Consider the following 14508-nt stretch of genomic DNA (forward strand, 5'->3'; position numbering starts at 1 on the left):
GACTTAATTGGAAAAATATATATATAGAGAAGGGTATTATTGTAATTATTCATAAATATATAAGGTAAAATTATATATTTTTTTAGGGTCGGGTCCGGTTTTTTTCACCCTAAACCTGAACATGACTCGAATATCACACTTAAAAAACCCGACCCGGACAAAATAAAGTTTCACCCGACCCGAATATATGAATTAGAAATCCGACCCGACCCGAAATAATAAAAAAAATATTTTTATTCAATAAAAACAGTGACTTAATTGAAAAAATTATATATAGATGGGTATTATTATAATTATTCCTAAATATATAAGTTAAAATCATAAATATTTTCGGGTCGGGTATTTTCACCCTAAACCCGAACTCGACTCGATCCGAATATTACACTTAAAAAAACAGATCTGACCAAAATAAAGTTTCACCCGACCCGACCCGAATATATAAATTAGAAACCTGACTCGAAATAATAAAAAATATTTTTATTCAATATATGAATAAGTTACCAAAAGATTGATGAGGGTAGTATGGTCAAATTTTAATTCCCTCCAACAAGGGAATTGAATTCTATCCATTATTGGATGAAATTCACTTTCCCTCATTTGATGGAAAGTTGAAGCCATGAAGGATTCCAATTCTCTTGAAAAACTTGAACCAAACATGAGAAAGTGATGTAATTAGATTCTAATTTCAAGTGATTCATGTCAACCAACCACCATCTTAGAGAATCCTTGTTTTAACCTTAATTTTCTTAATCGAACTTTACGCATAAATTATAAAAATCGTGATTTTTTTAATAAATTTTACAAGTTTAAAAAAATCGAAAAATTTATAAACGAGAGATGAAAATAATGAAGCCTGTCACAGATAATATCGTATTGGCTATATATTTTTTCGTCTTATTAAACAACGCCGTTTCCGATAGTAAAATAGTCACCGAGATCTGTCAAAAAGTAAGGGAGAAGAACCTGTGTGTGTCGAGTTTGACTGCCGAGCACGCCAGCCAAGACGCCAAGGACATAGCCACCGTCGGATTGATAGCGGTCAACGTCGCCTCCAACAACAGCTCCGCCATCTCGGTCTTCATAAAGAACACGCTAGTAGATAGAGCTGGTCTAATGAGTTTTAATGTCCTGGGCGAGATAATAATTTTATACCCTTATGCTTGTACAGTATAATAGACAAAACATAAATAATTTTTTTTAAAACAAAAATGTAATAGAAATTATAGTCAAACAATATCAATGTTAATACAAACTAAAACCTAAAGGCTACAAATATCACCTAAAATAATGCCTTCGTGCATTTTTTGAAGCAAAAAACTATATTATTTTACGATAATCAAAACTTTGTAAAATTTAACTTTCGATGCTTAGAATTATTAATCCGTTCAATTTATCTTGAGTCATCGTGCTTCGAAAATATGATTTCAAGAACTTCAATTTTAAAAAATTTCTTTCCACGGAAACAACCGGGGATTTATAATGTTAATATAGTAATTCAATATTTTTAGTAATAAATAATTATTTTTAACAAATTTAAATCGATAAAGCTGATTATATGTCAATTTGATTTGAAATTAGAAAAACATTTAAGTTTAATTTGATTTGACACTAAAAACTAGAAAATACAGCAACAGAATCAAAATATATTGCGGTCAATGATTAGAACACTGTATTCTAGCTCAGGTTCAGAAAGAGCTGAAAGTATCTTGCGACTTCCCGAAAGTTGGAGAAGAAGTTGATGAATTTAATCTTTGTAACCGGTGGAAGAAGCATGGTATTGCCGTGATTCCAACAAAATACGGCGCATCATTTACAACTAAGTTCTTTAATTAGGTATCATGGAATATTTTATATTTAGGGTTGTCTTTAATAAGGTACTATGCATGTATTTCTGTTGATTGTCAAGATGATTATAGTTTTCCTACTTAAAAATATAACAATATACAAAGAAAGTATATTTTCAATGGCGGTAGGCGGCAGCTCTTGTTAATGTCTACACTGATGGAACTGTTTTAGTTACACACGGTGGCATTGAGATGGAGCAAGGCTTACATACAAAAGTTGCTCAAGTTGCTGCATCTGCCGTCAATATTCCTCTCACTTCAGTCTTTATATCAGATACAAGTACTGATAAGGTAGAAAACTAAGATTGCAATTCAACAATCTTTCTTTTTTATGGTTTATTTGATTTTTTGCAATAAATTGTTTGTCTAATTTCATGTTGCATCCGTCTTCTGCTGGTCAGGTTCCTAATGTTGCTCCAACAGCAGCTTCTGTTAGTTCTGATATGTATGTCCCTACATGCTGCCCTGGGCCGTCGCCCATCTGGCACATGTATTGGGCCAGCCCTGCTCGTAGATAGAGAACGCCTAGCACCCACCGTAGAGCAGAACTTCGAAGATTGTGCGGAGAACTTCGAAGACGCGACGTAAGATCTCGACAATGCGTTGGAGTTCATCACGTCGAAGGATTTCAAGAATCTGAAAACGAAGATGGTGACAGCGATCGACGACGCCGACGCGTGCGCCAAGTTGTTGAATCAAACCGTAGGGAAAGATCTGGAGCTGTTTAATAAGGCTAACATCTTCCGTCAGCTGTGTTCTATCGTCTACGACATCGCCAATATCGTGGCTCCAAATTAACTTGTATAACCCCGCCCATTGCTACAGCTAAATATTTATGGTTTTTTAATCTGTGTGTATAGTTATTTTTTAAGTTTATTGCTCAATATATTTAAAATTTGAATGTTTAATACCTTATCTTAATAAAAAGAAGTTTGAATGTATATTTAAAATTTTTCTTTATGTTAAAGTTCTTTTTTTTATTCTATTTTAATTAATTATAATTGATTTTATTGATCAAATGTGGAAGTATAACAAAATTAGAACAGATAAATTACATCAATTAGTTATATTTTTTCTAGGATAAATTATATGAATGGTCCCGACAATAAGATATTATTTTATTAAGTCTCTTGACTATTAAAAGTCACAAAATGGTCTTCCGACTATAGGAAGTTGTTTTGTTGAGTTTTTCGACTATTAAAAGTTACAAAATGACCACTTAACTATTCATTATATTTCAAACTCATCCTTTTTAATTAAAAGTTTATCGATCATTTGGGCTGAATGTTAACATGTTAACTGAGATATGACAGCCATTTGATAGAAAATGACGAGTTTGGAACATATTGAATAGTCGGGTACCCATTTTATAACTTTTAATAGTCAAGGTATTTAACAAAGCAACTCCCTATAGTTAGGGACCATTTTAAAACTTTTAATAGTTAAAAAACTCAATAAAGTAGTATACTATAATCAGGGGACCGTTTGTGTACTTTACTTTTTTTTTCTCTAAAATCATCAAAATGCATGAAATAAACACTAAATAATACATTGTTGACAGTAAAAGATAAACATCGTCAACCCAAACATATAAATGAAATGATAGATGAATAGATAAATTGGATTTATTAGGGCTCAATCATGGTCATTTTCTTTGATTAAAACCTCTATCAATATAATAAAATTAACTCTAAAGTCTAAAATAAAAGTGGATCAATAAGATCATTAAATAAATATTAATTGAAGAAATATCGTCAAATCCAATCATAAAAAGGAGAAATATTATAAAAGCATGTAAAAATATATTATAAGCATATAATTTTATTATTTTTATATGAAAAGAGAAACAAAAAAAAATAAAATAAAATAACTTAAATTTGTGAAAAACATATTATAAAAGTTATGCAAAAGCCTAAATAATAAAAATAAAAATAAAGAAGAGAGAAAATAAAATTAGCCGTTAACAATTAATCTAAAATTTATATTATGACTGAGATGGAACTCGACCCGACAAGAAACTTATACATCTTCCATATGATCCTATCTAACTCAAAAAATATACGCTCTTTACCTGATTTGAATCTGACCTGATTTTTTGAGATAAAATCTGAATCCGACCGAAAATAATATATTTATTAAAAATATATTATTCATAAGGATTTAATTAAAAATAATATTGAGAGGCATATTATTATAATTATCTCTAAATATATGAGATAAAATTATATTTTTTCGCACTGAGTTTTTTTCATCCTAAACTTGAACCCGACCCGTCCAGAACATAACCTCTAAAAACACTCAACCAACCGACTCAAATCCATTTTTTTTAAAAAAAAACCGACCATATCAAATCGAATCGGGTCAGTCTGATCCCGTCCAATCACGATTGATGATGGAAAATATACAAAAATTACTATAAGAGAGGGATGCATAATAATTACATTTGTTCCTTTCAAAGTAAGTCGTACCAAACTGTTTGTTATAGATAACCAATTCTTTTCAATGCTACCAATTTTAGTTAACAATCCTAACAAGTTTAGTACACCAACAGACCAAGTTGACACCCATAACTAATTTACACATGATTGAAATGGATAAGTTAAAATTATAACCAATTTATTCATGACTGAAATGGATAAACTAACAACTTTGCAGGAACTATGGCTTCAAAAACTTTAGGCTTATTTAGAAATTAATTCTTCTACTTTTATTTATTTATTTTAATTAATAGGAGCAGAGAAGTGATTCAACATAACTTTAAAAATAATTATTTATACACCTTTTAAGTCTTTGTCAATTTTAAAATTAATTTTACATTTAGATTTCATAAGTGTTTTTTAAATTTTTATGTAAAAATTCACAAAAAAATATTTTGGGAGATTAATTTATTCGATGTTAAAATTAAGAGACACCTAAAGAGTATTTAAACCAAAATGTTTAAGTCTTACCATGAAGGACCATTATTGCATTTTTTTTTTCAAATTAAAAATTGAAAGTATTTGAATCAATCGATTAATACCTAGCTAGCTGTTAACATTACACTTCGAATGGCTCACGTATTTTTTCTTCACTCTTATCATACATTGTAAATGCAATGATCAAAAGAACAAACAAATTCTTCATCTGTTATTTAGTTGCTCATACTAATAAGCTTGCAGTGAAGGGTACTCCGGTATCTGGTAACCACTCGTCTCCGACCAGGAAGCCCGACACCGTAAAATTGGCGGCTTCGGTGGCATTGATCGTATGATAACCTGACCATGTAACCCGACTCGAAGTGTTCGAACCCCGTCCGCTGTTGTCGTACTCGGCATAGTACGTCGTATTCAGTGCGAAATCTCCATTCCATTCTCTCCAACCAGCAGGGTCTATCAAACTTCCCATGAAACTCTGCATGTATACAGTCCTTGAATACTCCTTCCACGGTCTCCCTAGATACGTTTTGAAGCTCGTACTGCTCGAGGCTAGATCGGCAGCAGCCACGATGTTGCAGTCATGAATCGATGTTCCCGTGTTCTGGTTCGGGTCGGTCCGGCCTTGTGCTGTGATGGCGTTGAATTGGCCGCTCATCGGCTGTCGAGGATATATGTTACAATTCTGGAATACGACGGCTGCATTTCCGAATATGAAGTCGACGGTGCCGTAGATGTCGCATTCTCTGTAGAACTGCCTTAGGGAATGAGTGTATAAAGTATCTTGGTATCCTTCGAAGCTGCAGCTATAGAATGCTGATAAATCGGCCCCATTTCGAACTGCGACCGCCTGGTGCTTGATTGCCCCAGCCGTGTTCTGGAAAGTTATATTTACCGCAACAAAGTTTGGAGCCACCACAGCTGTGACATTGAACAAAATTTGTCAGATAATTAAGTTCATTTTGCTTAGACATGTTCAGATTTAGTTAAATTGAGGCTTACCAAAAGTTGCAGAGTTAAATGTTGTCCAACCGTCGACAACGCTGCGGTTTCCGGTGATGATTGTCTGATTGATACCATCACCGATCATCAGCAAGTACTTTTTGTTCTTAGCAATGGAAACGTACTCTTGATAGACACCAGCAGTGATGTAAATCAAGAAGTACCCCTTTAAGCCATTGGTGTTATTCGGAGCAGCGGATAGGGCATCTTTAATGGTGGTGAAATTCCCACTACCGTCCTGGCTCACGGTCACAACGTCGCTCACCATGACCAGATGGGGATCGCTCGCCTGAAGAAGCTTTCTCCGGCTTACAGTCTCGTAAATTGACCGTGTCCGGCTCGACATTCGTAGAAGCAAACGACCATGTTTGAAACCCAACTGCTTGCTGCTAGGCTGCCATGCAGCCTTCCTTTTCTTCTTAGGAACCCATCCCTTGGTAAAAAGAGCCAACGACACGCTGTAGAGCTTCGTATCATTCGACAACGGAACCGAGATGCCGTTCCTTATGCTCCAAGCGGAAGCCGTGGACTGTATACCGTCTAAACATGTCTGCTGATTCGTTAAAATAGCACTAAGGAATGTTTGTATGTCATCAGCTTCGACAAGGGACAGAGTTGAACTAGTGGCATTCACGGTTTTAAAGGAGCTCTAAAGGAAATCCCTGTTGAGGCCTGCTAGGAATTGGCAATCCTCTAGAGCACGAATCGCCGATATCGACAACGAGGGACGGTATTTCCGGAGGTACTTTTCGATCAGGTTAAGGAATTTCTGGGACTGTGACAGGGATTTACGAACAGAGAAACGACCATAGTTGTACACATTGGTGGTCTGATTAGGTAGCACGGATCTGCAAAAAGAAGGGTCCGGGGTGGAGTTACAAACGGATCCTGGCGAGACCGGATCCGACGGGAGAGTGTCTGCAAGAGAAGGATGTATGAATAAAGGAAGAAGAACGAGCTGAGACATAATTAGAAGAGAGCATATCAGCTTGGAAGCCATGGTTTTTAACAAAAGGAAGATCAAACTTAGCTGATTTGGATGACTTGTATTGGAGGACTAGGTGGTATATATAGAGGGAAAAAAGTACATTAGGTTGATTCTACTGGTATGTCATATGCAAAGTCATATTTGACTTATTTTTCGTTATTTTTTACTGGTTTAAGGGATATTTTTGTCTATGTAGTAGATCTAATTTATCATTTACACCTAACGATTTTTCACATCAATTAACCCTCAAAGTTGTTCAAGGGCACCAAACCCTCGAAGTCCGTTTTGACTAATGGAACTGTAATCTTGTACATCTATCAATGCTAAAAAATTTCACATAAACCAATATTACTGATGTGATTTGATAATGATTTTTATTTATTTAAAAAAATAAAATATATTAAATATAACTATTAGAAAAAATTCCCAAAATTTGACCTAACTCCTTTTAAGCTCACTGAAATAAATAACAAGATTTTGGGAATTTTTTCAAATCGTTGTTTTCAATAAATATTTTAACATAATCCCTTAATCCACATATGCAAAACTCACAGTTCTGTTAGTCAAAAATGATCAACAGACTTCGAGGACCACATTGATATCCTTAAACAACTTCGAGGGTTAAACTGATGTAAAATATCATAAAGACGAAAATAATAAATAGAGTCTACTACAATAATAAAATAGGTGGTAAATCTTTTTTATTTATAAAATTTAAACTCTAAATCTTATTTAACGAATATTGAATTTCCCAAATAATTAACAAATTGAAGTCAACTGCTTAGATTTAGCTAAAAACCGCGTTGTTCTTCTCGAGCTTGATAATTCCCAAATTATAAATCCACAGGAAGAGGGAAGCTAGCTGTTATGCAAAATTTCAACATATATACGGCTTACCCACTCCCAAAACATATATCCTATAGTATTTTTAGGTTTTATTTTTGGACCGGCAAATGTCCTAATTTTGCCTAATTCCTTCGGGACTTTTTTAATAGGTGCACTGTGCACATGCAAGGTCGTGTGAATGTATATGAACTCTCAGCCTGATTATCTTTACTTTATAAACTTAATTATGTATCATATTTGTATACGTTTTCTTATGAAACAAAATGCTGAGAATAAAACAAATGAATATATAAATTATTCATTCTTTAACAACTCCACCAAATTATAACCTAATGTCACTGATTGTAACATTTATAGATGCGGACGGTAGAATATCTATTTTTAAGCCAAACTCCACCCTACTGCAATATATTGCTAGCTGTGAGTTAAAATCAAATACAAATGATTCTTCGTAACAATTTCTTTAATATTTGGTTTGTATTAGTTGATCAATTTATCAATATAATTGATTATATAAAAGAATCAAAAGGTAGAAGTTGAGTCACCTGTAACATTTAATCACATTAATACTGTGTTTGGTGTATAAGTTACGAAAGAAATACTACTTGTGGTTATTGATAGAGTCGGAAATAATCAATTTATGGTTGCCTGAGTAGTTGTTAGAGGGAAGAGGAAAAGAATTATTGAGATGATTTTTGCAGAAATTTTCGAGTTAGATGGTCATATTGGGAAAAAACAATACGATGGTCAAATTGATTTTTTTAAAGTACAGAAATTTATTATGCCCTTTTATCAATTAAATTAAGATCGATCAAAAATTCGACCCGTTGACTTATCTAAATTAGCTTAGTGAGAATGAGTTTTGTTCCAATGGTTCCAGCAATAAAACAAGCACCTGGGTCCCTGGGGTGGACTCCGGACCACGTTTCGACACTGTTGTTTGTTTCCGGTGGTCTTAAGCTCGGAAAGGCCGCGAAAGTTCCAGGGGAAGGCGGCATCTAGCTAGTCCTTGCATGGAAAAAGTCTACAAAGTTACGTACGACGTGAACCCAATAGCCAAAAAGGGCTTTTACCACTAATACTTTTGGCATGGAGTGGGGTTAGGTTATTGACGGTGGATTTGGGACTTCCTATAGTCAGCACGCTCTAACATGCTTGTCCTTAAATAAGTGGTGATTGACCAATCGATTGATTCATGAATTGACTGTCAACACCAAGATACAGAATAAAAAAAATTTAAAGCTTATATATTTGTTTTTATATTTTTAAATATCAATTAAAAATACATATGATGTCTAACATTGATGTATCAAATAATTATTTAATGGACAAAAGAATTATAAATACATAGTTGAAAATGAAAACCCATGGAATATTGCGACTTGTCCACTTTGTTCTTAATCATATACTATCTGCCTTTGCTTGATATATGCATTAGATTTATTGTTAATTTTTAAGAATTTATCAGATCACGAGTTCACTGTATTTCATAAATTATGATAAAATTTTAAATATTATATTTATATAAATGTTTCATAAATGTAATTTTTTTAATTTTTAAAAATAAATATATTTAAAGTTAATATTAAATCATTATAATAAATTATACATAATATAAAATGAATCCAACCATGACATAAAATAAAGAAAACGTGTTAAAATGATTTAAATTTATTTATTTATTTATTTATTTTTTAGATAAATTTGAATTTATTATCCAAGAACCAAAGTCAGGTACAAGCACTTCCAGTAACCAATACAATCAAAACTAATTATAGGCTACATACAAAAGAATCAATCGGTTAACCTATACCCCAAGCATTACAAAGTTGAATATTAACATAATCGAAATGGTTAATTTTCTTTCCTCTGAGTTGGATCCCTACTGTCTCTTTGATAGCTTTAAAGATATCTTCAGGTGGTCTGGAGTATCCTTGAAAAAGACGTTTGTTTCGTTCCACCCAAACGGTATAGACAAAAGCGCACCACGAGATCTTAAGGATAGTGGTAAGTAGGGAATTTCCTCTCCATATTTCACAAGCTTGTACAATCATATCCTCCCAAAAACGAGTAGAATTTTTCAACCTAGTATGCAGAAGCACTTGATTCCATACATGAGAAGCAAAATAACAGTTAAAAAAACAAATGATCTATAGTTTCAATTGCTTCGTTACAAAGGCATCAGTTTGTATCATTAACAATTCCCATTCGTTGTAAACGAGCTCTAGTAGGGAGTCTATCTAACAAAGCCATCCATGTAATCATGCTATGTTTAGGAATATGTAAAGGATACCATACCAATTTATGCCAAGATGCCCTTTCTCCCTTATTTCCTCCCAAATAGATCGAATACTCAATGCTCAAGCAAAAAAAACAGCAGCAGCTTCTGTTCTGGATTTTAGGATGCGGTTTAAGCACCAGCTATAGGAAGGATTAAAATCAATTTGCCAGAAATCTCGATCCTTTATAACATTTGCATTGATCCAGGCCACCCACATTGAACCTTCTCCAACAAGAATTTTTCGGATAAGGTTGATCATGCACAACTTGTTCCAGATTTTTAAACTTTTCAAACCGAGTCCTCATTCTGACTTCGTTGGCATATTTTAGACCATTTTACTCTTGCACCAGCAGCTGAATTATCAGAACCTTTCTAAAAGAACCTGGAGTAGAGTTGTTCAATCTTGATAATGATAGCTTGAGGTAAAACAACCTGACGACACCAATAGTTTGCAACATTGTGGAGAACTGTCTTGATGAGTTCCAGGCGACCAACATAGCTCAAATGCTTACCAGACCATGAAAGAATTCTTGATTTAATTTTCTGAATCAGATCTTTACAGTCCTTCTCATTCAGTTTTCTTGAAACTAAAGGAATACCCAAGTATTTTACTGGAAATGAACCATGAGTGAAGCCAGTTGAGGACTTGATAGATTCAATAATATTCCTTGAGATTCCTGCAGTAAAGAAATCACATTTTGATGCATTTAGTTTAAGACCAGAAATATCATAGAAAAAATCCAGAACAGAGCAGACTCTCAAAACAGATTCTAAATTCCCTTTGTAGAATATTAATAAGTTATCTACAAAAAATAAATGTGTGAGCTCAATTTTTCTGCATTTGGGATGATAACCATACAGCCCTCTAGCAGCAGCCAAATTAAGTAATTTGGATAGGACATTCATAGAAATGACAAAAAAGATGGGAGATAGAGGGTCTACTTGTCTAATACCCCTAGCTCCCTTAAAAAACCAATAAGACTGTCATTAAAAGAAATGGAGAATCTAGCCTCCTTGAAACATGCTTCAATCCAACCAATAAACTGTAAGGGTATGTCAATGACTTTTAGGACAACAGAAATAAATTCCCATTGGAGAGAGTCAAAAGCCTTTTGGATATCAATCTTCATGGTGCACCTTGGAGAAATAGTTTTGCTTCCATAACCCTTTACAATCTCTTGAGCAAGAATAGTGTTGTCAACAATGTTCCTATCTTTTATAAAGGCAATTTGATTGAGGGTAACAATTCCAGGAATAAAACCATTTAGTCTTTTAACTAAAATTTTTGTGATGACTTTATAAATCACAGAACAACAAGAGATTGGTTTGAAGTCTTTAATCTTGCTAGTATTAGGGACTTTAGGGACCAAGACAATTGCGGTTGCGTTGAAAGCAGACAAGAGAGAGGATTGCTGGAAGAAAAATTTAATTGTTGTGATGACATCCTCTCCAGCAATAAACCAAGCAAATTTAAAGAAGCAAGGAGTATAGCCATCGGGACCCAAAGCTTTGTCATTAGCTTGACAGAAGACAACTTCTTTGATTTCATCAGCCGAGATTTCTTTAACCAGACTTAAGGAAGAATCCAGTGGCAATGCAGTCTGCAGGATGTTTTTCAAAAAGCCATCATCACTACCCTTGACATTCGGATCAGCAGTACCAATCAGATTGGTGAAAAACTGAATAATTTCAGACGACATAGCATCATAAGAGTCAATTCTATTTCCTTGCTCGTCAATAAGTACCCGGATGGTGTTCTTTTTTATTTTAGAAGCGACTGCAGAATGGAAGAACTTGGTACATTTATCACCTTCTCTAATCCAACTGACCTTTGCCTTTTGCTTAAAAAACATAAGTTCTGCTTCTTGAAGGGAGTCAAGCTCTTTCTGAATATGAAGCTCTTTTTCGAAGTGAACAACTCCATTTAAGGAATTCAGTTGTTGATGTTCCAACTGAATTTGCTTATGCTTAACTCTAGTGGAGATATCACTGAAGTGAGATTTATTTAAAAGCTTAAGGCAAGACTTAATGCGCTTTAATTTAAGAAATAAGATCTGCATAGGGTCACCTCTGATGGGGCACTGCCATAATTTAGCAACAGTATCCAAGAAGCTAGGATGGTGGGTCCAAAAATTAAAGAACTTGAAAGGTTTAGGATGATTAGCGGGAGCCTCCTTTGAAAGCCAAACAACATACATGCAATGGTCATATATACCAGGGGAAAGAAATTCAAAAAAAGAGTGAAGAAAAGTGTTAACCCAAGAGGAATTGACAAGGACTCTATCAAGTTTCTTTGCAATATAGGAGATAAGTTGTTTATTGCTCCAAGTAAAAAGGGGACCAAAGTAAGGATGATCATGAAGGAACAAGTCCTGAGTAACATTTTGAAAATCCTTCATGTCAAAGGAAGAATGAGGACAAGAATCAAAATTAGAGCTTTCATTGGGTTGTAAAATGAAATTAAAATCTCCCCCAATGATCCATGGGAGATTACCAAAAAGTCTATCCAAACCATGAAGATGCTTCCAGAGATGTCTACGGGTAATAACATCATTACTACCATAAATAACAATAATAAAAAATGGACTACCTTAGAAAGACCCCTTTACCGAAATGGCCTGATCAGTAGCCTGAATGAAGGACAAGTCCAGACTTTTGTTCCATAAAACCCATATCCTCCCATTAGTAGCATATTCATAATTTGAGCTAACATGCCAGTTTGCAAGTTTAATAGCAAAAATGTCATTGGCTTTATCAACTCTAACTCTAGTCTCTAATAAGCGTAGAATATCAATATTATTTAACATAGCTCTTTTAAGAACTCTATCATGTTTGTGAGGGTTATTGAGCCCTCTAATATTCCAGAAACTTAGAATCATTGAGAAGCAGAATGAAGTGGGCTCCCCTGACCACCAACTTCATGACTTTTAGCAAGAACCAATCTGTCCCTCTTTTTCTTTTTGAGTTCTTTAACCAAAACTGCCACACCCATGGAGTCAGGTTTAGTTTTTCTGTGAAGGTTCTCAAGGGTTGTAGAAGTTTCATCAACTGAATTTAAAACATCAAACCTATTTTTGGAACCAGCTAACACTGATTTTTCTTTTACAGGTCTTACCCGACCGCGTTTAGGATTTAAAATCTGTGGGGATTGAATTTCCTTTTCCAAGGGATCGGCAGAATCAGGCATGTCAGGAGGTTTGATTAGTCCCTCAGAATCTGAATTATTATTCACTTCTATAGGGTTAGGAGGAAATACTGAAGTCTCTAGGCAAATAAGTTCAGAGGTAGAAAGCTCGAGAGTAGCAGAAGAAGAAGAATCCAGTTTTTTAATATCCTGATGTTGCATTCCAATTGATTCAGAGTGCTTATGTTTCTGCAGAATCTCAATTCCTCCAACAGCTGAGGCATCATCAGTTAAATCATGTTGTTGCATTCCAATTGGTTCAGCGTGTTTACGTTCCTGCAGAATCTCAATTCCTCCAACAGCTGAGGCATCAACTGTTAATTCCCTCTTTATCTTCCATACTTGGGTAACATTTGGAGCTTGGGTAGAATTCACCAAACATCCATTGTCGTCGTGTCCAAAAACACAACATTTTCTACATTTTGGAGGCAACTAAGGGACCTCAACATAAACAACTGTGGAATGGCCATTCTGGAGAATGACCTAAATTTGGTTCAGAATTTCATCACTTATCCCTATTTCAATACACAATTTAGCAAATTCTAGTTGCGACCTAGTAGCAGTAACATAATCCATTGATAAAGGGATACCAATGGCACTGGCTATGTAACTAATCCATATTTGAGTAAATAGTTCAAGCGGAATGTTGTAAATATGCACCAAAACGGGAATTTTAGATAAATCGAAGCTAAGTCGTTTAAGGTTCGGTTCCCATTTGGGTAAAATCAGAGGCTTATTGAGAATGTGCCATGGCCCATTCTCAAGCACCCAATTCATAGCATCTTCAGAATTGAAAGTGAAAATGTAAAGGTTTTTGCCAGTAATACTCACCTGGGCTTGAGAGCCATTCAGATCTTTCTTCCAGAGATTGTCAACAATGCGTTACAAGGTAATAAAGTTTGGTGCTGGACCAAGAAATTGACTCACTAGGGCGAGCTTCCATTCAGCAGAGCCAACTTCCAGAATCTCTGCAGGTGGATGAACTGATGCAACACCATCGCATAATTTTGGAGGGAATAATCTTAAGTTTTGCCCATAAGCGCTTTGAAACAGATTCCTCCAGTCCATGAGCAGTCCACAAAATCAAGAATGGCGAAACAAACCGCTGAAAGAAACAACAATCCCACAAGGGAACCGAGAGAGAGCATGATGAAACACGCCGGAAACCCTAGAAAATGTTAGACCCGCTAATGTGCACCCAAAGAAAACCCACTATCGTGCACCTAGAGAAAACCCGCTATTGGGATTTTTGAGGGGGTCATAAGTACATTATTCCATTTATCATAAGCTAAAAGATACTAATTTGATTTTTCAAAAATTAAGATTAACTAACACTAAAATTATACCACCTTACTAAGGGGTAAAGGCCCTATCTGCTGACTCGTTTCATTATTCTTTTCTATATTGATGATATTTTCTTTGATTAACTCTTGAAAGAGTGTAACATCCCA

General features: G+C 34.7%; 1 pseudogene; it reads right to left on the reverse strand.

The window, feature by feature from the left end:
- Window positions 1–4932: 4932 nt before the first annotated feature.
- LOC120182029 lies at window positions 4933–6807 on the reverse strand (annotated as a pseudogene).
- Window positions 6808–14508: the final 7701 nt, after the last annotated feature.

The sequence above is a fragment of the Hibiscus syriacus genome, unplaced genomic scaffold (assembly GCF_006381635.1).
Source record: "Hibiscus syriacus cultivar Baekdansim isolate YM2019G1 unplaced genomic scaffold, ASM638163v2 tig00112614_pilon, whole genome shotgun sequence".
In the NCBI taxonomy this organism is placed as follows: Eukaryota; Viridiplantae; Streptophyta; class Magnoliopsida; order Malvales; family Malvaceae; genus Hibiscus; species Hibiscus syriacus.